The sequence below is a fragment of the Echinops telfairi genome, unplaced genomic scaffold (genome assembly GCF_000313985.2).
Source record: "Echinops telfairi isolate 266 unplaced genomic scaffold, ASM31398v2 ScPeMD7_23;HRSCAF=83, whole genome shotgun sequence".
Lineage (NCBI taxonomy): Eukaryota > Metazoa > Chordata > Mammalia > Afrosoricida > Tenrecidae > Echinops > Echinops telfairi.
In genome coordinates this window covers 54,197,307-54,222,083 of record NW_022103920.1, presented here as the reverse complement: position 1 = coordinate 54,222,083, position 24,777 = coordinate 54,197,307, and the positions used below count along the sequence as shown (strand labels likewise).

The following is a 24,777-nucleotide window of genomic DNA, read 5'->3' as shown; positions in this document are numbered from 1 at the left end:
GTGCTGGAATGTCCAGTTATCCCCTGATGGACTCTGGGACTCTACCTCGACCCCTCTCCTTTGCCTTGATGAGGTTGTTTATCAAATATCTTCTTACTGAATAGTTTTAATTGACTTCCCCGCTGTTTCTTGATGTGGAATACGGAATGCTTTATTTGTCAAAGTATCAGTTTCATCACAAAAATAAAAAGGGAGTAAAAAAAAGTTAAAATGAAAATGAACAGACCACTATCCTTTTAAATAAAAATCCCCTTTTAAGATTTTCTTCTTGGACATTGGGCCTCCACTCAAGTACTCCCTCAATGCAAGAATACTTTCTTCTATTAAATTGCCATTCAATGATGCTCACCTTCCCAAAACAACTGCTGATGACAAAGCGGGTGAATAAGCAAAAGTGGTGAAGAAATTTGATGGTGCCCAGCAATCAAAGGATATAGTGTCTGGGGTCTTAAAAGCTTGAAAGTAAACAAACAGCCATCTAGCTCAGAAGCAACAAAGCCCACATGGAGGAAGAACACCAGCCTGTGTGATCACGAGGTGCCGAAGGGATCAGTTATCTGGCGTCAAAGAACAAAAAATCATATCATTGTGTGCTCACCTCCATGATACAATTGCTGAAGACAAATGGGTGCATAAGCAAATGCAGCGAAGAAAGCTGATGGTGCCTGGCTATCAAAAAGTATAGCTCTGGGGTCTTAAAGGCTTGAAGGTAAACAAGGGGCCATCTAGCTCAGAAGCAACAAAGCCCATATGGAAGAAGCACACCAGCCTGTGCAATCACGAGGTGTCGAAGGGATCAGGTATAAGGCATCATCAGAACAAAAAATCTTACCATAGTGAATGATGGGGGGAGTGAGGAGTGGAGACCCAAAACCCATTTGTAGGCCACTGGAGATCCCCTTGCAGAGGGGTCTCGGGGAGGAGACGAGCCAGACAGGGTGCGATGTAGCAACGATGAAAAATACAACTTTCCTCTAGTTCCCAAATGTTTCCTCCACACCCCCCTCACCCACCCACTACTATCATGATCTGAATTCTACTTTGCAAGTCTGGCTAGACCAGAGGATGTACACTGGTACAGATAGGAACTGGAAACACAGGGAATCCAGGGCAGATGATCCTTTCAGGTCCAGTGGAGTGAGTGGTGATTCTGGAAGGATAGAGGGAGAGTAGGTTGGAAAGAGGGAACCGATTACAAGAATCTATATGTGACCTCCTCCCTGGGGGATGGACAACAGAAAAGTAGGTGAAGGGAGACATCGGACAGGGCAAGATATGACAAAATAATAATTTATAAATTATCAAGGGCACATGGGGGAGGGGGGAGGGGGGAGGGACGGGAAAAAATGAGGAGCTGATGCCAGGGGCTTAAGTGGAGAGCAAATGTTTTGAGAATGATGAGGGCAATGAATGTACAAATGTGCTTTACACAACTGATTTATGTATGGATTGTGATAAGAGTGGTATGAGCCCCTAATAAAATGATTTAAAAAAAAGATTTCTTTCTTCTAATCAATTTTGTTGTATATTTTTAAGTTTTTCTAAGTTTTATAATCTTAAACATGCATCTCATTAATCTATATATGCAAAAAATTCTTCCCCTTTAACAGAATTGCTTCAAGTCATGAGTTCTGCTAAAAAAAAAACAACCTTCAAATCTTTAAGCTTAAAGTCAAAAACAAAACAACAACAAAATCACTGCCATCAAGTCACTTCTAAATCACATAAGAGTGAGTAAAAAATGCCCCTCTGCGTTTCCACGGCTATAAATCTTCACAGGAGTAGTAAGCCTCCTGTGGAGCCATTGGTTGTTTCAAATTGTGGACCAACTCAAAACCCATTATGCTACTTGCACTCTTAAAGCAGTATAACATAAATAATATTGTTGATATTGTTAGGTATCATCATATCAATTCTGACTCCATGTAACACAGTAAACTCCATGTAACACAGTAAACTCTCAAAACTCATTGCCATCAAGTCCTGGTGACACAGTGGGTTATGCGTTGGGATGCTAACAGCAAGTTTGGCAGTTCAAAACCACCAACCACTTTGTGGGAGAAAGATGCAGTTTACAATGCCCATAAAAAGTTCCAGTCTTGGAAACCCACAGGGGCAGTTTTACCTTGTCCTACATAGTCACTATGAGTCATAAGTGACTGGATCAATGGTAGCGAGTTCAGTTGAGTTATTATTATCTTAACTCCATGTTTTATTTGGCCTTGGAATATGCATATATAGTCTCCTATTGACTGAATGGAAGGATCAGGGTGGATGCTCTCAGCTGCAAGTAGTGGAAAACTAAAAATCTTAAACAGTCTTAAAAAAAACTCAAGCATCTATATGGTGCTGGGCTGGTTTCTTTATTGGCACCCCACAGGAACCGTCGGGCTGCTATAATTCTAGGTACCACATTTACAGAAACTAATCCTGAAGTATAAAGCCCTGTGTTTCATTAAAAGACTAAACCATTCACCAAACAAACTCCCAGAATCCATCTTCTCAAGAATCTTTTGCCAGAATTACCTTATCTGGCTACACCTCAATCAATACTTTGACAAGGGCATATGGACCACTATGATTGTCTTTGAACAATAAAGCCTCCCCTCCAGAGATCTCCCCAGAGCATCATGGCTACTCACATAGAGTGGAATGCAACTAGGAGGATGGCAGAGAGAATCACTGCCACATGGAAATTTAGACGGATCTCCCATTATCCAAGTTAATATGAGTGAAGTTAAAAACATCTAAATAAAACACTCCCAAGGGAGCCCTGGTCGTAGTGGTTACATGTTGGGCAGCTAACTGCAAGTTCAGCAGTTCAAAGTCACCAGCCACTCTGTGGGAGAAAGATGGGGTTTTCTACTCCCGGGAAGAGTGACAGTCTCAAAAATTCACAGAAGTAGATCTACCCTCTACTTCAGGGTCACTGTGAGTTGGCTCTGATGTGATGGCAGTGAGTTTGGAATTTGGTTTAAAGAAGAGTATTGACTGAAGCAGCAGTAGTAGTAGAAATAATAATCATTTTTTAAATTAAAAAAGCGTTTGAATCTTATGGGTTTTTTGAATTTCAAAAAACATTTTTCCTTTGAAAAATCTAGGACAAGCGACTATTGCACAAAATCAGGTGCAGAGGGTGAAAAAAGCAAAATCCTCTACTTAGGAATCCTATGGCTATTTTCATAAGACCTCTATATGTACAAGACTTGATGCAAAGCGCCCCATGTAATTTAAACCAAGAACAGCCTGTGCAATTTAGTTTAATTTGTTTGCAGAACTGTGGAAGCCAGCTAGGTGTTATTTTTTAATTATTAAGCTGAAAACCTTCTATTTTAAATATTTTCCTCGCTACCGAACCACAAAATCCTTACCACCAACTTTATAACCTAAGTAAATTTTCTTGTTGCCTACTGACTAGAGATAATCAAAATTAATCTATGTTCTTTTCCTTTGTTATATATCATTACCAGGGTCCTATTTACATCATTTAACATAGAAAAATGAAAAGACTTCTTAACATAAAAACTCAAAATTCAAACTCACTAGCACTGAGTCAATTCTGACTCATAACTACTTTATAGGGTAGAATACAACCACCCCTGTGGATTTCCAAGATTGTACATCTTTACTGGAGTAGAAAGCCTCAATTTTCTTTTGTGAGGTAGCTGCTGGGTTTGAATCGCTAACTTTAATAGTAGGCCAAGGTGTAACCCCCCCTACACCACCAAGGCTCCCTCCATAACAGATATAAGTTTTTATTTTACTTTAAATGTAAGGAGGCTGAATTTATTCCATGGTTTTCGGTCAATTCAGGTGCCATGTGTTTTATGAAGAAGGAAAATAAAAGTGTTTTTAAAATTAGAAATATTGAATAAGGATTTACTTATGTGCATGACAGAAATATCTTGGGATAAGTAAAACAAAAACAAGGAACACATTTTTTATCATAAAAATTATTACCCTTTGTCTAGTGGTGATTGTCATAAATCAGAGGCAGTTGGCAGAGTACAATGAATTTAAAATCCCAAACCCAAAATTCTGTTTTCCATTCCTGCTCTGTCACTTGCTGTGTGACTTTGGTCAAGTTATTTAAACTTTATGAACTTAATTTGCTCATGTCTGAAACGGAGATAATAAAAATTACCTCACAAAGTTGGTATAAGACTAAACAGTAACATATGTGAAATGCTTCCTAAACCCTGATCTCAATCATCCTGTTCCCTGATGACTCTCTCATATCTCTTCATCTTCCCCGGAATGCTCACTGGAAGCGTTTTAGGATTTTTAAGACATTGACCTTCCTGTGTTTTCATTGTCCTTCCCCTGTTTTGCTCAGCCAGTGCAGTTTCAGTTCCAAGTCCGCCAGGATATCACTCCCTTAACTACATGCTCAACTTCTACACCCTTAACTTCTTTACCTTCACTGCACTAATTTGACAAAACGTCAACAGTGGTTAAAAAGAAAGAAAGAATTCAAATAAAACTTGAACAATTCCTCCAAATGAAGTCTGACCCCAAGAAGCAGAATGTCCTGAATGTTCATACTTTGAAGTTATGAACATAATTATCAGCTCTACACCACTCAGAAATCCCGGTACATTTGCCCAGTAAGTTTACTGTAAGCAGACTCTTTCAAACTGGTCCTGTCTCAAATCTCCAGAATGTTCTCTCCTCATGGATCCTAATGATGATTTATTTCTGTTCTCACTGAGAAAATGGACACAAAAGAGGACTGCCTCATCTTTTTTTTTTTTAACATTTTATTAGGGCCTCATACAACTGTTATCGCAATCCATACACACATCAATTGTGTAAAGCGCATTTGTACATCATTCTCAAAACATTTTCTCTCCACTTAAACCCCCGGCATAAGGTCCTCATTTCCCCCCTCCCTCATGAGTCCTTGATAGTTTATAAATTGTTATTTTGTCATATCTTGCCCTGTCCGACGTCTCCCTTCACCCACTTTTTGGTTGTTTGTCTCCCAGGGAGGAGGTCACATATAGTTCCTTGTTTTCAATATACCAGCACCTTGTTTCTGAGCCATCCTCAAACAGGAGATGTCAACAGGCCTAAAGCATAACTAGCTTAGCCAAAGGCCAACTTACAATTCTACCTCCAAAATATATCCTAGCCTAACTTCACATGGAAGAAAATGGAGTTCATCATCTTTACCAAGTGAGCAAAGTTAACACCAACAACACAAGCAACCAATAGCATGTTCTTCTGAAGTGATGCACATACATAACTTAGCATGGTCCCATTAAAAACACATAAAAGTAGCAGTAGGGTTGCATATAAGTTGGTCTCTCTATGAAAAAATTCAAACCTATTGTCATAGAGTTGATTCTGACTGATAGTGAGGCTATAGGACAGAAAATAGAACTGCCCGTGTGAGTTCCCAAGACTAATTTTTCACAAGAATAGACAGCCCTGTCTTTCTCCCATGGATTGGTTGGTGGTTTCGAACTGATAACTTTGCAATTAGCAGCCCAATGTGTTTGTAGATTATTTTCCATGGGCTGACCATTCATCCCGAAGCTTAGTCTCCTGTCTCCTGGCTGGATGGATAAGCCTGGTGCCAGGATTCACAGACCCACCTTGTGAAAAGGAGCTGGGGGCATGGATTGCAACACGCAACTATCACTAAGGCCCGCTGTCTTCAATGTTGCGCCCAACCTCAGCTGCCTAGACCCTTAAGGCCCCAAACCTTACCAGTTCAGCTTCTCGAGACAGAAAACTTCCTTCGTCTGTCAGGGAAGGAGCAACATATTGACCTGATGACAGGAACTGAGGAGATCTGGGGTTTTAACTGCTCTTATAAAGATTCAACTTGTACTTGCAATGCATCACTTGCCCTGATTATATTTACTGAAATTCCGTCTGGTGGTTTCCATTTTCATACTATCAGTTATGATTTTCAGGTCTGGTTTTTGACCGAATAGAATTTCAGTACTTATCTTTGACACCATGGGATGCTCCAGCTTCCAGAGAAAGAAAGTTCATCAAGCTGAATATGCCCTCTCTTCTAAGGCATATGGAAAATGAATACTCATCTATGTCACAGAGCAATCTTGGCCAGGAATGGATCCTACTCAGGAATCCAGCAATGGGAAAGTAACTACACCCTCTAAAAAGTCTGTAATTTTGAACAGTTTTCTGACCTAAAGTAATATTTAAACAGCATATGTTTTGTACAACATAAACAAGTTTTAAGGCAGAAGTATATTATTGCATTACTCGCTTTTTCCAGATGCTTGTAGATTAAAACAAAATTAAAATATGATTATTGGAGTTCTCATGTTAAAATCAAATTTTAGAGTTCATTATCTTTAAAAATTAACATATCTTACTTGCTCATACCACCACCTAGCACTTTGAAGTATCTGGTCCCTCAAATTCCAGAACTTTCCCCAAGATCGTCCTTTAGTTGTAGCTGGTAGTCAGCTTTACCCAGTCTGTTAAATTAGTTACCATCAGTCTACTCTTGTTCTGTCTTCCAAAGTTGCATTATTGTTGCTAACCTGCTTTGTTTGTGGGAGTTTATCATACCTTCACTGTCACCATACCAGCGTGAAGATAGATGTTAAGTTCAGTCTTCCATACTTAACCAGAAATAGAGATAAACTTAAATGTTTGCTTTTTCTATGATGAACATATGATTTTGATGGCATATGATTGAATTAAGCCTAATATACTCCAAAGAGATTTAATATTAGTTCAATAAATAGAGCTGCCAATGTACTGAATAGAAATTTTTCCTAGAGTGGTAACTTTGAAAAAAATAACTCACTTGGTTGTTCTAATTTTCGTAAGTTTGTTTAAAAACTGTACCATGTTCTCATAATTACTCTTTAAGCTGGCTTAAATAAGCATTAAGCGTGGGGAGCACTAATCAGGATTATGACCTGACAGGATAGAATTATTCATCCGATAATTGTGTAAATAGGTGTCACATCCAAAGTCCTTAAATAATCAGCCTTCTGTGCCTGGCAATAGACACATTCTAAGAACATATGTAGTATTCTGTAATCATATATACGTACATATGTGGAATACATGCATGTACTCTATAAGCTAGTATCCATACTGAAACCACGATGACATTAAATGTTTAGCTGTCCTAGTCTCTTCGATTACTTTCTAAGCTGTTCCAGAATTGAATTTTCTTGTGAAAAGCTACTGAACCGTTCGCATCCTAAAATATGCAAAAGAAAATACGGAAAAAGTATCAGACCTATCAATTGTAAATGTCTATTGCCAGGCACAGAAGGCTGATTATTTAAGGACTTTGGATGTGACACCTATTTACACAATTATCGGATGAATCATTGTATTCTTCTCGATCTAAATTCAGCCACTATCTCAAAAAAGAAAATTATTTTCATTGCTGCTCTTCCAGCAGAAACTTCAAAGTATGTTCCTGTAAAAGAAAAATCTATGCATCTTGTATGGCTTCATACTCAGCGACTGGCGAACATGCCGAGAATCTGAAACAAATAATCTACACTAAACTATCCAAATGAAAAGAACCTCAGACATGTCAGAATATGACAGGTCTGACTGTCCTATCTCCCCCCAACTCTCTCTGGCTTTATTCCCTAATTTTAGGTTTTATTATCAAATAAACATTTTTAAATGAAATTAAGCTATGTCTTTGCCTATTAAGTAGAAGATGAAGAAGAACCTATGAATGTTACACAGATCTACCAAGAGCTATGAACTTGTGCAGTTAAAGAGTTCCATAATACTGTTAAATTGCAATGAAATGAAAGTGTGAGTTAAAGGTAGCACTGGGCCACAGAAATGTTGCCCCAAATGCTTGAGAATCACCTGGGTTTTCATAGATGGAGATGGCTGTGTCATGAGTTATCAGGGCAGCAAGAGCCTTGAAACGTGACCAAAAATCCAAAACATTTTTTTATGGAAAAAGATGTTTTAGAAACTCACACAGGTCCAGTGTAGATCTGCCTTTTGGTTTTCTTATGCAGTACATCTCTTTTGCTTTTCTTATAAATCATTTTATTGGGGGCTCGTACAACTCATCATAATCCATACATACATCCACTGCGTCAAGCACATTTGTACATTTGTTGCCATCATCATTCTCAAGACATTTTCTTACTACTTGAGCCCTTGGTATCAGCTCCTCATTTTTTACCCTCCCTCCCTCCATCATGAACAACTTGATAATTTTATGTTATTATTATTTTTTCATGTCTTGCACTGTCCAACGTCTCCCTTTACCCCTTATCTGTTATTCATCTCCCTGAGAAGGGGTTATAGGTAGGTCATTGTGATTGGTTCCCCCCTTTTCCCCCCACCTTCCCCTTATCCTCCTGGTATCACTACTCTCACTATCGGTCTTGAGGGGTTTATCTGTCCTGTATTCCCTGTGTTTCCAGATCTTTCTGTACCCATGTACATGCTCTGCTCTAGCCAGATTTGCAAGGTAGAATTAGGGTCATTATTGTGGTGGTGGGGGGGGGAGCATTAAAGTTCCAGAGGAAAGCTGTATGTTTCATTGGTGCTATATTGCACCCTGCCTGGCCTGTCTCCTCCCCTGCGACCCTTCAGTAAGGGTATGTCCAATCGCCTACAGATTGGCTTTGGGCTTCTACTATGCACTCCCCTCCCATTCACATTGACATGATTTTTCTTCTGGGTCTCTGATGCTTGATACCTGATCCCATCGACACCTCATGATCACACAGGCTGGTGTGCTTCTTCCATGTGAGATTTGTGCTTCCCAGCTAGATGGCCGCTTCTCAGCTAGATGGCCGCTTGTTTATCTTCAAGTCTTTAAGAGACCCCAGATGCTGTATCTTTTGATAGTCGGGCACCATCAGCTTTCTTCACCACATTTATGCACCCATTTGTCTTCAGCGATCATGTTGGGAGGGTGAGTACCACAGAATGCTGGATTATTAGAACAAAGTGTTCTTGTGTTGAGGGAGTACTTGAGTAGAGGCCCAATGTCCATCTGCTTCCTTAAAATTAAACCTATAAATACCTGTACATAGATCTATTTCCCCATCGTCATATAAATATATTTACACATCTACATGCATATATTTAGACTTCTATAAATGCCTTTTGCCTCCTCGCTCTTTCCTCTATTTCCTTTAACTTTCCTCTTGGCCCACTATCATGTTCAAACTTCACTTAGGTTTCGGTAATTCCTCAAGGTTACATTGTCCTTGATCAATACCTACCAGACCTCCTACGCCCTCTTTGCTATCAATTTTCACTCACTTGTTGTTCCCTTGTCTCTGGGCTTGTTAACACTCACTTCCTCCCCGCCCCCGCCCCCCTTCTCCCATGTCCCCCTGGAACTGTCATCCCAATGTTTTCTCCTCGGCTTGTTTATCCCACCTATCTTATCTGGATATACCTGCAGAGATAATAATATGCACAAACACAAGAGTGAGCATAACAAAGCAACAGTAGAAAATAAAACAATAACTCCAACAACAAAACCAAAACAAAGCCAATGACAAAAGAAGAAAAGCCTATAAAAAGTTCAAGGTCTATTTGTTGACCTTTATGAGTGACGCCCTGGCCCCACAGTCTATTTCTGGTGATCCCTGGGGACTTCATGGCTCTGTTCCCCTTGCTGTTCTGTTGCACGCCCTTAGTGTTTCGCCTCGGAGTGGTAGGGTCAGGTCAGGCACAATTCCTACAGTGTGCCTCCAGTGATGTCCCCTGTAGTGCGATGGGTCAGTGAGGGGTGTCATGTCTCATAGTGAGGCCGGCCCTATGGTCCTCTTTGTGCACTGGTAGCTCTGAGCAGAAATACTGTCCTCAGGTCTTGGTGGGCCAGGATGTGCCTCATTCTTTTTCACTCCCGATTTGTTTGCTCCCGTGTGCTCTGACCAGACATGTCCTTCTCCCTGAGCTGTAGCTTCAGTGCTGTCCTCTGAAATGAATTCTTCTCCAGGGACAGAAAGTCTTTACGGGCACAGAAAGTCTCAGCTTTCTCCTAGGGAGCATCTGGAGGGGTTGAACTGCTATCTATAACACACTAAATCAACAGGCATCCTAGCAAAAGATTAAGAAAACCTGGTTACTATAGGTTGCAGAGAGATGGCCAAAGAATTCAGGAAAAGATACAAAACACATTAAAAACTTATGTGCTCTCACTCACTCCCCCTTCCTCGCCCCTGGCTCTCTCTCCCTGTCCTCTCCCCTGTTCCCTTTTCCCTTGTCCTCCTTCCCCTCTCCCTCTCTGCTGCCCTCAGGTCTGGTCTCCCATCTCCAGGTGGACCACCAAGTGGGGCTGAGATGGGGAGACGCCATCGGGGCCTCAGCTTTTAAACTTGCAGAGTCCTAGGCTACCGGGGCCAGGTGGTCTTCAAGCACTAACACAGTGCCTGCCAGCAGGGACACACCGCGAAGTATGGAAACGAGGCGCCGTAACAAGAACATGTCCCTCATGGAGACAATAATGTTCGCGGCAGCACTAGTCACTACAGACCCCAGAACCCACCCAAGCGTCTATCGGCTGACACACACAGTGTGGTCCATCCATGCCACCAAATCTGACTCAGCTATCAGGAGAAATGAAGTTCCAACCCTGATGCCACCTGGATGCCCCTGGGAAACACAATAGCGGGTACACAAGGGACAGACATCATAGGATGCCGTGCAGATGTGAAATATTCAGAACAGGCAACCCCCTAGAGACAATGCTGGGGGCCCTGGGGTGGAGTGGGGTAGGGGGTGCTGCCTTGGTGGGGCAATTAAAGAGACTGCAACCAAGAAGACCAATGGCCCAGCCTGCGCTGTAACGCCGGGGTCACGAGTCAGATTTAACTTTACAACATTGAGTTTGGCATTTGGGGAGGGGGGGGGGGTGTCTGCTGCTCAATCTGTGGACTTACTTGTCCTGAATATGTCAGATCTGCAGAACCATGCAAAGTGCCAACTTTCGTGTCTGGCTCCTGTCCCTTGATTTAAGGCTCTGGGACTCACCTTGTTGTTTTTAATTATAATTCATTGTGGTTGGGCAGAATCTAGGAACAAAAGTTCATGCAATTCTGCAGAAAGAGCATTTTAAAAATCCCTTCCCTACCCAGTTCCAATGCCACCAGACCAGTCCCCTCCCTGTGACCCTGAGCAGGTCACATGGTCCTTTCTGCAGGGACCTCCTCGGTCCTTATGGGGAAGAGCAAAGACATGGATGCTGTGTCCCTAGGCCCCGTGGGACATCCAGTGTCACCTGAGCCTCCTTAGAAAGAGGGCACAGCCAAGATCAGGTCTGAGTGGCTTCCAACTGGCCGTCAGGCACCGAAGGGCAGAAGGAAGGCTGGTCAGCTCTCTCTAGGCTCAGTTCCCCAAGTGAGACTCCTGGACCCTAGACAATCCGCCTCCGAGAATCCCCTGGGCTGGCCATTGGCTTTCTGGAAGGAATTCACATGGTACAGCCAGCCAAGGATCAGGGCCCAGGAGCCAGCTGGCCTTGATTTGGGTCCAAACTCTGACAGAGACTTGGCACCAGATCTTCTCCAAAGTACTGCACTTTTCGGCCTCAATTTTCTCATCTGACCAATGGGGCCAGTAAGGTCCGACGCTTCTCTTGAAAACCCAGATGCAGCTATACTGATGTTCACACAAACAGAATGCACATTATATGGGTTTGTCCTGGTTTTTCCAACTATGTGATGCCCCCCACCCCAGATCCTTTCCTGGACATAATCTCTGTGTGTATGTGTTTTGTGTGGGCAAGTTGCATGGTGGTGGGGGGAGCGGATAAGGTCACTGTGACACAGCAATGGTTATAGGGAAAGAACAAAAACACCTGTCAGCAATGCTTGCCGAAACACTGATTGCCTTAAAATATTCTAGGCAGGGTGATGGGCACCTAGAGGAATCATATCATCATTTTCATAACTTCAGTACATGTTTGGACATAATAAAAAGTATTAAACAACATAACAAAAAGACACCCCAGAACGAAACAAAGTGGCAATGGGAAAAAATGTACGTGCAAAATTAGTCATAACTAAATAAGAGCAGTTTTAAGAAATGAGTGCTAAAGAGATGCACATTTTCCTGTGGTGGGTCTGCACTGACTCCACCGCCTCTACGGGGGGCTGAGCTCCGTGCTTAGGAATCGCACTGGTTCACAGTTCTGAGTTGGATGCAGTTAGTTTTTTGAAAAATCTATAAACAATGGAGACTTTTTCTCTTTTATTTCTCTCTATGTTCCAGAGTAAGATAAATAAAGAGATTTTAAGTGTGTTTGCTCTACAGATCCAAATTGTCCTTCAGGTAGATGACTAAAGTCTAGACTATCTGGGGGGAGATGGGGACAGACAGCATTAATAGAATCACTAACCTTCAAAAGTCCAAAATTAAAAACGAAACATCGAATAGATATGGCTCCCTAAAACTTTACAACACCTCTGAGAAAATGACACCACACTTTGCTAACCATAGATGGCATACTGGTTATGCCATTTATGAACAAAAAGTGGGGGGCTAGTTGTAGAAAATAAAGGTGGGGGGCAAAAATCTGGAAACAGAGAAAATATTATTCTATCTTCTTTTGTAACACAATAAATTATTTGTTATACATTCTCCTGTGTTTAAAAATACTGGTGGCCACTCTGTATAAAAAAAATAGTTACCTTTAATGTATAAAGGGTACTTACATACTGAGTTTAGGGTGAAAAATCCCATTTAAAATAATAAAATTCTATAATGAAACAATAAAAATATCTAGAAATGTTTATACCTCTATCCACAGTTTTGTAAATGCATTAATTTGCAAAAATAGAGGTATTAGCCTATCTACATATACTTATATGGCAATACATTGAAGTAGTGGACGGGCTTTGAGTCTGTGTTCAAACCTTGCCTTAATGCAAGAACACTTTGTTCTAACAACTTGGTATTCTGTGATGCTCACCCTCCTGAGATGGTTGCTGAAGACAAAATGGGTTCACAAGCAAATGTGGTAAAGAAAGCGGATGGTACCCGTCTATCAAAAGATATAGCATCTGGGGTCTTAAAGGCTTGAAGTTAAGCAGACATCTAGCAGAGAAGCGACAAGCCCACATGGACGAAGCACACCAGCCTGTTTCTATGGGGTCATAGGTGTCTATAGGATTGGGTAACAGGCACCAGAAGACCCAAAACAAACAAAAACATTGTTGAGAATGATGGGGGTCGGAGCAGAGACCCAAAACCCATCTGTAGACAATGGGACATCCCCTCACAAAAGGGTCACAAGGAATGGATCAGTCAACCAGGCTGAAGTATAGCACTAACGAAACACACAATATTCTTCTGGTTCTTTGAGCCTTCCTCACCGCCCACAATCATGACCCCAATCCCGCCTTTCACTGCAGGGTAGACCAGAGCATGTACACAGGTATAGATAGGAGTCATGACACATGGATTCCAGGTGAGATGAACCCCCCTCAGGAATAGAAATGGGAGTAGCGATACCAGGAGGGTAGGGGAAAGGTAGAGGAGAGGAGGGGAGGAAGGGGGAGCCCATCTCAATGATCAACATATCACAATCACCACCACCACCACCCCAGGGGGATGAACAACAGAAACTGTGGAGGAAGTGTAAGAAACAGCGCTCAGTGTAAGATATGATAATAATAATAATTTATAATTTATCAAGGAGTCATAAGTGGGGGAGGGGATAGGGAGGAAAACTAGAGGAACTGATACCAAAGGCTAAAATAAACAGTAAATGTTTAGAAAATAATGATGGCAACGTATGTCAAATTATGCTTGATACAATTGATGTATGGATTATTATAAAAGCTGTAAGAACCCCCAATAAAATTATCTTTTAAAAATAATAGTAAAAAAATAAAAGGAAACATGATACTTAAAAAAAAATCTAGAAATGGCTAATAAACATTTCAAAGATTTGTTTAACCTCCCAGAATTAAAGAATAAAGAAAAGAATATTAAAAGAACAAAATATTTAAGAACTAGAGGAAAATTGCATATTTCATCGTTACTACACTGCACTCCGATTTGCTCACCTCCCCGCAGCCCTTCTGCAAGGGGATGTCCAATTTCCCCCGGATGGGCCCTGGGTCCCCACTCTGTACGCCCCCCTCATTCACAATGTTATGATTTTTTTTGGGGGGGGGGGTCTTTGATGCCTGATACCTCACCCTTTCGCCGCCTTGTCATCTTGCAGGCTGGTGTGCTTCTTCCATCTGGGCTTTGTTGTTTCTCAGTTAGATGGCCCCTTGTTTATCTTCCAGCATGCGGGACCCCAGATTCTGTGTAAGTTGACAGCTTGGCACCATCAGCTTTCTTCACCGCATTTGCTTATGTGCCTGCTTTGTCTTCAGCATTCGTGTCAGGGTAGGCTGGTGTGCTTCTTCCTTAAATGCTTCCTGCACCCAACTATCATGATCCCAATTCTACCTTACATATCTGGCTGGACTGGAGGAGGTGCACTGGCACAGATAGGAACTGGAAATACAGTGAACCCAGGACAGATGAGCCCCCCATGACCAGGGGAGAGTGGCGATGGCGGGAAGGTGGAGGGACAGAGCGGGAGAAAGGGGGAATAGAGGAGAAGGTCTATATGTGGCCTCCTCCCTGGGGGACGGACAGCAGAGAAGTGGTGAGGGAGACGTGGGATGGGGTAAGATATGATAAAATAATAATAAATTATAAATTATCAGGGGTTCGGGGGGAGGGGGGAGCAGGGAGGGAGGGGAAAATGAGCTGACACCAGGGGGTCAAGTGGAAAGCGTGTGTCATAAGAATGATGAAGTCAACATATGTACTAATGTGCTGGATACAGATGATGTATGTACAGATTGTGATGAATTGTATGAGCCCCTAATAAAATGATTATTTAATTTTTAAAAATTTTATGTAACTACCAGAGAATAAAATCTGCTCTTACTTTAAAAAAAAAAAAGTTTAACCCTGAAAAAATATATATATATTTTTAACCTTGTTATAGGCAAAGGTTTGAGAAGATTATGACAGATGTACAACTTTATTCGATTTAAGAGAAGGTAATTGTTATAACCTTTAGTCTATATTGAAGGCAGATGGACAAAATGACCCTTTCAGAAGAGATTTAATATAAATGGCCAAGAACACCTAGATATATAAACAAGGATATTCATATTGTAATAGTGAGATATTTATTAACAAGGAAATATTTAGGAAACAATTTTAGTAGTTTAAAATAAAGGCCAAAGGACAAAAGAAATGCTCTCTTTAATTTAATGTAACATGGAAAAAAAATTTTTTTTTCGTAAGTTGGTGGCAGCTTAGCAAAAGGGCAGGACATGAGAGGAATTCAAACTGGTGTCAGTAATAAAAGAACTTAAATGTTTGCTCTTTATTTCACTTTTTTTCCAAACTCATTTTTTGGGAGTTAAAACAAATATCTCATTCCTTTGTTCAATCACATCAAGCTGTACTGTACAATTGCTACCACTATCAGTTTCAAAACATTGTTTTCCTTCCTGAACTCCGTGACATGAGCATCTTTGTACCCCCACCCCACTCCACCACAACTGTACCCCCCCAAAAACACTTATTCCACTTTTTGTCTCTGAAGGTTCATCAGTCCTGGGTTTCATATACTGAAAAACAGACAAATATAAAACAAAAATTCAAGAGGGTGACCCCCATGACTTAACACATCTGAGATAACCCCAAAATGAACCAAAAAAAAAATTACAGAAAATGTAAAAAAAACCAACCAAATCAGACCTAACATGCATTAGAGAGGGGAACAACTGACAAGGTTCAAGTTAGGTTTATCACTTTTATGGCCATCTCTCCAGTGCATTATATTTGGTAACTCATTTCCTCCCATCCCTCTATTATAGATACAGGGAAATCACTAGAGGCTGATTTCCTATGTAGATCCCACAAATGTATCTTGGGCTCCCACTGTCATCCATAGCCTTCTGCAAACCAGATTCTCACAATTTAGGGTCTGATACTATTCACTCCTTCGGCTTCAGACTATGATTTACAGTCCTTCGGTGACTGATGATGATGTTCTTCCCCGTGGATTTAGTTGACATCTCACTTAGATGGCTGGTTGTTTGGAGACAAGCCTTTAAGACCCACGCGCTGTTTTATCTGATAGCTGGGCACCATCTAAATACTTCATTAACCACACTTTGCTATAGCACCATATCTTCTGTGTTCCCTTCCTGAGGGCAAATATTGAGCAGGGTCATGATGTAAGAACTAATTGTTCTAGGATTTAGTGTGAGCCCCAAACCCAGTCCTTAATCTGGTTGTTTGTTTGTTTGTTTGTTTTATCTGCTTTGGCTCCCTTTCAAAATCTCCTTGTTAATTTATGGTAGAGAGTCTTATCGATCATCCCCTGAAGCATAAGGATCTTCCATTAATGTTGTCTTTGATTAGCCCCTGGTACTAATTTTTTTTAAGGATAAAATAATAATAATATAAAGATAACAATACAAATAATGAGCAAATAAGAAAAGACCACCATCAATATTTTAGAAGCCAGGGAAGAAACTTTTGTCATGGAATGAGGAAGAAATACTTGCACCTGGAACAAATTCAGGTTGGGTCAAGAAGGAGGTCACCTGACCAAGTATCAGGTTCAATCCAACATAATTAAGATTACAATGATCTCTATCTAATAATAAAGCTGTTCAAATTCCTTGCCTGTGGCCAGAGGGGATCTGCCAGAGACTTAATTTTACTAGATACCCTGAAGATCAAGTTTGGGCTCCCATTGTCCTCCATAACCTTCTACAAATTGGGTGTTCACAATTTAGACCCTGATCCTTTTCCCTTTGTCCTATTTATATTTTGTTATTGTCATCTTTGAATCACACCAACTGGTGTGCTTCTTCCATGTGGACTTAGTTGACTCTTCACTTAGATGGCTGCTGGTTTGAATGCAAGCCTTTAAGACCCAGATATGATTAAGTCGGGTACCATCTGCTTTCTTCACCACACTTTGCTGTAGCACCTTTATCGTGATCATGTCACGAAGGTGAGTATTGAACAAGGCCATGTTATCAGAACTAACTGTTCTTGGATTGAGGCTAGAGTTACGTGGGAGCCCAGAATCCATCTGTTTGTCTGCAGAATATGGACAACTCAAGTCTTCTTGGCGGTCATATTATGACAAAATCAAATCCCATTAGACCAATTACACCAACAACAGCAACAAACCAATCAGCTCAACAAGCAAACAAAACAAACAAGCAAAAGGTCAGAAAACAAAAACCCATAGAAACAAAAAATTAAAACATTGTCAAGCATTTCCCTGCAGTATAAGGCAATTGCACTGACAACACCATCAATGTTTCCAACGACACAGTACTCTGGACATGGTCGGGATGAAGAGTCTATGGGAGTACAGTTCCACCAGGAGCCTCAACCCATGATTTGTTGTCCTACACAGTTCAATCTCCCATTCAATTGAGCTATCTTTACCCTAAGTATGGGAATTGGTGCCAGAGGGAAACTTCCTGGATCAATTCTTCCATATTCAAATCCATGCCCAACAAATCGAAACCTGTCATATAACAGCAAGGGGGACATCGAGGTACTAAAGATATGGCGATTCTGGGTCAATTCCATTGTACACCCACCAAGCTGGGAGTTCCTCCCTAGGTCCACTGACTACCACTTTCACATCCCCAGGCCAATCACTCTCTGCTTCCTCTTCCATGCGAGTACCCCAGTCCTCAGTCCAAAGGTGCAGGCAACTTTGAGGCAGGGCTCAGTTCATTCAGCTGGGCTTCTATGTTAAGTCCTTCTGGTGTAGCTCCTTGGTTATGCCATGCTGCCTGCAAGGTCAGTGTGCAAGGTCATCATGATGCATAGTCCATGATGCGGTTCACCAAGGGTTAGGTAGAAACATACTCATAGTCTCTACCCAGGAACATGAAATCTGGTCCACTGTCGCCCTAGATTCCCTACAATCATCATTTAACATCCCTTCCCAATTAATTCACTTCTTTTTCATCATATTTTTATTCTTTTCATATAGAAAATAATGTTGCTAAATTTTCTCATTTAGGTATTCATATATAATAATTTTATTTTGAGGCATTTTTTATAAATACACAGTGCCCTGTGTACAGGTAAACTAATAGTACTTTTAAATGCATGTTTGTACAAGATTCTGACAAATTAAAGAAGCAAAGAATTTCTATATGACTGTGCGATAAATCCACATGTTTTAATAAAATTGGTAATTAAAATACTTAGTGATGTGCCCAATTTTCTTCTGTAAGCAAATAAATAAATTGCAAGTAAAGTCTTTTTTAAGAAGACAAAATACCATTCAACAATGTGTTTACATGTTCAGTTCTTCGGAATATGTGAGAATTTAAAGGTCATTTGATTCCATGAAACTTTAAATCTTATTTAGAAAACAAGAAAATAGAGCAATTATTGAGAGCCACAAAAAATGGAACTGACATTAGGCATATCAAATTCACAAAGAAAAATTCGGTGTCAATTTTAGCACTCAAGTTTAGGTTCACGAAGGAGATAAGGCTTTAATTGCTGGAGGAGAAAATGCTGTTGGTAGATTGGAGGAGTTAGAAACTGATATTTCACTGAAGATTAATATGAGCAGAGTTGGGGGTGGAGGTGGGCGATAGGAATGCACAAGTAATTCCAGAGGTGAAGAGAACACAAGACCTCCTAGGGTTAAGCAGTAAAGTTGAGGAAAGTACTACTACTAAGAACCTCTGTATAGAGAATTACCCTGTTTCCCCAAAAATAAGACCTACTTACAGTTTTGCCTCTCGCTGAAATATAAGGCATCCCCCTGAAAATAAGACCTCTCTGAAAATAAGGCCCCAATGCTACCGGTACTCTGGACTGTGGACCGTAGTGGCTGTGCAGCTCACTGTTGGCCGCAGCACAGCCAGAGCAGACAGGAAGTGCGAGGTCTCTTTTAATAAAACAATAAATGTGTATCGTATTCTTCTTCATGGAAAAATAAGACATCCCCTGAAAATAAGACCTGGTGTATCTTTGGGAGCAAAAAATTAATATAAGACACTGTCTTATTTTCGGGGAAACAGGGTATTTCGATGAGTCAGGCTCTGTGACAAATATTTTAAGTGCATTAAAGGCTCACTGAAGAACCACAGCAAACCCATAAATTAGGTATAAATTTGGTCCCAAATCTAGAGTGGTAAATGACAACAAGCTCAAAGTTACCCAGCTGGTCAATGATGTTGCCGAGATTTATTCCCAAGTCAGTCTAATTCCAGAGTTCAAATTAACTCCATCATATCCTTCAATTTACAGAAAAAGATAAACCATACTGTTGAGGAATGTGTCCTATAACAATAGCATGGCCAATGAAACTGAAAGTCCCATTCAAAGTGAGCCAGAGGATTAACAAGGGAGAGCCATGATAAGAATATCTCAACTATATGAGTTTACAATTAATTTTTCCACTTCAGAGTAGCTGCATGAAAAATTCCACATATTCATACATCTGTGTTTTAGTGTGAGAATATTTAACAAGGCAGAGAAGACAGAGCAGTTCATGAGCACTCTGAAAAATTCATCACCACCATAGTCACAAGCGATATGTAAATTCAGTATCTATGATCAAAAAGGGGAAGTATAATTTCTGAATTTATTTTAAGTCATTATCTTTGAATAATTAAATTAATCACACCTACTACCACTGCGCTGACTACCGGTGGGAGTCACAGCCACCCTCTTGGATAGAGCAGAGCCGCTCCAAAGCGGTTTGGAGGCTCTCTCTCTCTTTACGGCAGCACTTCCTTGTTCCCCCAGCGAACCAACTGTTAGCAACCCAATGCAAAACCACTCTGCCCTGACACCATCCTTAAGTTACCAATGACTTAGCTAAAAATAATCCAACTGAAATCTTAAGCCAAAAAACAAAAACAAAACAAACCCACTGCCACTGAGTCCATTTCAACTCAGAGACCCTAGAGGACAGACTGGAACTGCCCCTTTGGGTTTCTAAGATGGTAAATCTTTATAGGCAGAGAAAGCCTCACCTTTCCTCCAAGGAGCAGACGGTAGGTTCAAACTGCTTAACTGGCAGTGAGCAGCCCAATATGTAACACTGGCCTGCGAGCTACATTCGGCGTCATTGCATGTTTCAGGAGTCTGAAAAGGACTTTATAGACTGGTATCGGCCATATGGGCTAACATCAGACTTATGGACTTGATCTGGACTGGTCTGGGATGCGTTCTCAATGTTCAATTGCTCTTATATATAAAGCTCTTTCTTATACATATATGCGTCTCTCTGGATTTGTTTCTCTAGTCTGCCCGGACTAACACATATGGCCTTGGTGATAGAAATGAAACTGGAGATTGAATAATAGATCTTTGAAGTACCAAGTACGTCACTGCAAATACCTTTTTCAGCACCACGAAAGTCCACTATACCCATGGACTTCTCTGGTGGTCTGGTGGGTGGGTTACATATTGCCAGCAATAACGCCACCAGGGATCCTAAATGGACAAGACAATGACTACACTTTGGGAAAGCATGTAAAATATTTACTTTTTAAATATTTTGTACTTGAGTGTCACTAAATTGGTGCTTCCAACCTAACCTTTTAGGTTGCATATTGTTTAGCTTCTACATCTTAATTTCATAAAGAAGTTCTTCTTTTTTCATTTAATGGAAGCCATATTGCAGTGATGAGAAGAGTGGTATCTTTGATTTGCATAATGCACATAACGTTGTAATATATGAATAAAAGTATCTAATGCTGAAGATGAATTTTCCCCCTGCGATCCCTTGTACTTTTAAATTGTACGCACATTAATGAAAGACTCTCCACAATTTCTACCCACACACGAACATATGTGCCTGACTATACCTGAAATAATATAAATGCTCTTCTTCTTAACCACTTTGTCTACATACTTATTTAATTTTTTGCTGGATACAAATGGGTAAGTTATATAAATTTCTAAGTGTATATCTTCTGTGATATGGAACATTAAAAACTTTTCCAAAAAGAATGCAGCAATCTTGTTTCTATATGTTCGTATATCTGTATTAATGTACACAATTTTCCCCAACAGTCACTTCCCTGAAATCCATGTCTCAAGCAGTAAGTAAGTGGCAATATTCTTTGACACTACAAATTTGAAACATGCAGGCAGCACCACACATTCACAAATAGAAAAATCAGGTAAGCCACGGTACTTAAAAAACTGATCATTATATAGGGAATTTTGTTTCAATCACTTTCCTGCTCTTGGTAATAAGAACTTTTTGGTTTTTTCCTTCTAAAAGCTGTGGTATATTCCTTTCCTTACAAGGTTATCAATTTCTTCTAAATTAGATCTGTTGTGTCCAGCATATAGGAAGAAGCATTGATGAATGACTCAAATAACTCAGGCCTAAGATACATCAATCACCTGAAGGTCAGGTTAGGGCAGAAGCACCATTTTAGTGGCACTCAAAGACAAGCCATTAACTTATGGATCCACTTCCATCATCAAAGCTGTCTTAATTGAGGGTCCGGGGTCAGCTTCACTGGAGTAAGTTCAAGGAAGATTTAAACAGGAGGACAAATGCAATTACGAACTAAGTCACTGCTTCTCTTTTTCTAAGAGAATGGCTAAGACATTTAAGAGAAATGAGGACGGAATGAGCAGGTGAGTAAAGGTAAAAAATAGTAATTTCCAATTTCATCTTAAACTCCTTCAGATAAAGTACCAGGCCAGAGGCCTTCCAGCAGAGTAATCTATGATTACACACATGTAAAAGATAGTTCCACAAAATGGTGTTGGTAATAATAAACAACTTCAAATTACACAAACAAAAACAGTTATCAAGTGTCTTTAATTAATTTCATATCAAGTAAATATCATAGTCTGATTTGACAATGAAGTCAAAGACCACTTCTGCCCTATGGCCCTTCCCCGCCCCCCCCCCCCACGCCCCGCACAAGATGTTTAGCTAGTATACAGTATTTGGAAAAATAATGTAATTTTTAAAAATCCTTTTCTCAGTAACATTTAAATAAGATTGCATCACGTAATTTCTTTTTCACAATCTCCTGAGAAAAACAGCCAGAAATTGACAATAGACAATGATTTATGCAAATGAAATGAAAGCAAGTAAGAAAGTGCTGTCCTTAAAAGGGATTTTTCTTAGGTCGGAGAAGTAGTTTAGACAGCAGAGCAAAACTGTATGTAAAATAGGTATTACTCAAAGAAAGCTCCATCACCAATTTTAGCTCTAGAAGAAAATAATTAACAACGCTCTATATTTACATAGAAACAGATGCTATTTAGAAATACATTTCAGTTACTCAGAAGAGAAACACAATTCTCTTTACTCAAATTGGAAATCTACGTTTTTTTTCTTAGCCAATTTGTTTGTAAGAAAAATAACACTTCAAAATGTGGTTTGGTTCATACACACAAAAGCAACCTAAAATAGGAGGAAAAATCTCTCTCCAAAGGTCAGAGGGTGAAGTAGAATGAAAGCTGTAATTTGATTAACCACCAGAAGCAATTATCCTTATCTGGAAGGGCAGATGAGGGCAGTCACTTCACATTACACCTTATCTGAGCTAGAAAAAAAGTATATAATATTATTCATAATTTTAAAACAAAGTGCTGGCATGAATCTCTCAATTTCTCAGTGATAACACAGTATTTCCAAAAATTATATTCACATAAAATTATGGTTGAGTTTGAGAACTGTTTACACAGAAATATTAGAGTCACAATTAATGTATTAGTTCTAGAAGAGCTTCATGAATGAAACATTTTGTATATATATTTTAAAATATATCAATATGAAAATAACTGAAATAGAAAATGGGTCCTCTGTTGGCACTATCTATGTTGGCATGACTAGTTTAATACCACTGACTAAGTAACTGACGATGGAACTATTTACCAATCTTGCTTCCACCAGTTTGTGGTAAGCTGAATTCTAAAACAGCCTCAAGACTCCCATCCCATCGGTTTTACACCCTGCATGAAACCCTCCCTTTGATTGTGGATAGGATTGCAAGTGTGTTAATATACCACCCCTGCTTATACTGTTATAAAAGTGGTTTGGCAGAACAATTAAGGTCCTTAATCAGTTGACTTTGGACTAATCAAAAGAAAGATAAAGTTAGGTGGACCCCACTTAAACCCAAACCCACTGTCACTGAGTGAGTCTTTAATTAAATCAGGTAATAATAAAAGATGATCTCTTGCTGGACTAGAAAAATCAACAGTCATATCAACAATTCCATATGGAAGGGGTCATGTGGCCTGGAACTCAGTGCAGCCTATACGAGCTAAGAAAGGTCTCCAGCAAGCAGGTAGCAAGAAAATGGGGTTGGCCTAAATGTTTCCTCCCCGCTCCCACTACCATGACTCGAATTCGACCTTGCAAGGCTGGCTAGACCAGAGGATGTACACTGGTACAGACAGGAACTGGAAACACAGGGAATCCAGGGCGGATGAGCCCTACAGGACCAGTGGTGTGAGTGGTAAAACAGGGAGGGTAGAGGGAGAGTGGGTAGGAAAGAGGGAACCGATTACAAGGAACTATATGTGACCTCCTCCCTGGGGGACAGACAACCGAAAAGTGGGTGAAGGGAGATGTCGGACAGGGCAAGATAGGACAAAATACCAATTTATAAACTATCAAGGGCTCATGAGGGAAGGGGGAGCAGGGAGGGAGGGGAAAAATGAGGACCTAATGTCGGGGGTTAGTGAGGAGAAAATGTTTTGAGAATGATGTACAAATGCACTTTACACAGTTGATGTGTGTATGGATTGCAATAAAAGTTGTATGAGCCCCTAATAAAATGGTTTTTTTTTTAAAGTAAATTGTGAAAATAAAATTAAAAAAAAAAAAAGAAAATGGGGATGGGAGCAGGTGGGGCTTCAGTCACACAATAATAAGCCAATCCAAGCTCATTGCCACTGGGTTGCTTCCAACTCATAGTGGCACTATAGGCTAGCAGGGTAGGACTGCCCCTGTGGGTTTCCTATAATGACAAGGAGTTCTGAATTCTGCTAACAACCTAAATGAGCTAGGAAGCAAGCCTCGAGCTTCTAACAAAATCACATCCCGATTTCGCACCTTAATCACACCCTACTTAGAAGCTGAGCAGAGAAATCAGCGAATCCATACCTGAACTCTGATCCACAGAGTCAGTAAGATAATGAATTTGTCTTATTTTAAGCTACTAGGCTTGTGGCAATATGTTACACAAAAACAAAAGCCTAATACAAATCCTAACCAAAATTCTGGGTTTCTCTTGACTCTTCATCTGTAATGAATATATAAAAATCCTGAATGTCTAGGGAAGTAATAGAACCACTTACAGACACACGAAAATTTGGGAGAAGGCCTGTCTGGAGGAGAAGGCAATTTGTTTCCATAAGCACTAAATATAGAGTAAATGGGAAATGCTTATAATAAATTCTAATTGGAAAGGACAAAATACAAAACTCTTAAGTATGATTACAATCATGCAAAATATGTGTACCAATACTAGAAAAAGACCCCCAAAAAAGGAGGTGAAAAATTGTTTCTTTAAATGGTAGAATCATGTAAGTAGATTTCCCTGGCCCCTCCCTCCAACCCCTATATTATCATAAACTTTGGACATTTTTTTTTTTAATCTACTGGAAAGTTCTCTTTTATTTATTTTTTTTTTGTACTTTTTAAAGATCATTTTATTGGGAGCTCTTACAACTCTTTTTTTTTAACATTTTATTAGGGGCTCATACAACTGTTATCCCAATCCATACACACATCAATTGTGTAAAGTGCATTTGTACATCGTT

The 24,777-nt window shown here is 40.1% G+C and overlaps 1 protein-coding gene across 13 annotated transcripts in view; it reads right to left on the bottom strand.

Annotated features, from left to right (window-relative positions):
- Positions 1-24,777, bottom strand: part of ADAM22 (ADAM metallopeptidase domain 22) — a 278,417-nt gene that overhangs the window by 134,998 nt on the left and 118,642 nt on the right. The gene's annotated exons all lie outside the window — the stretch shown is intronic.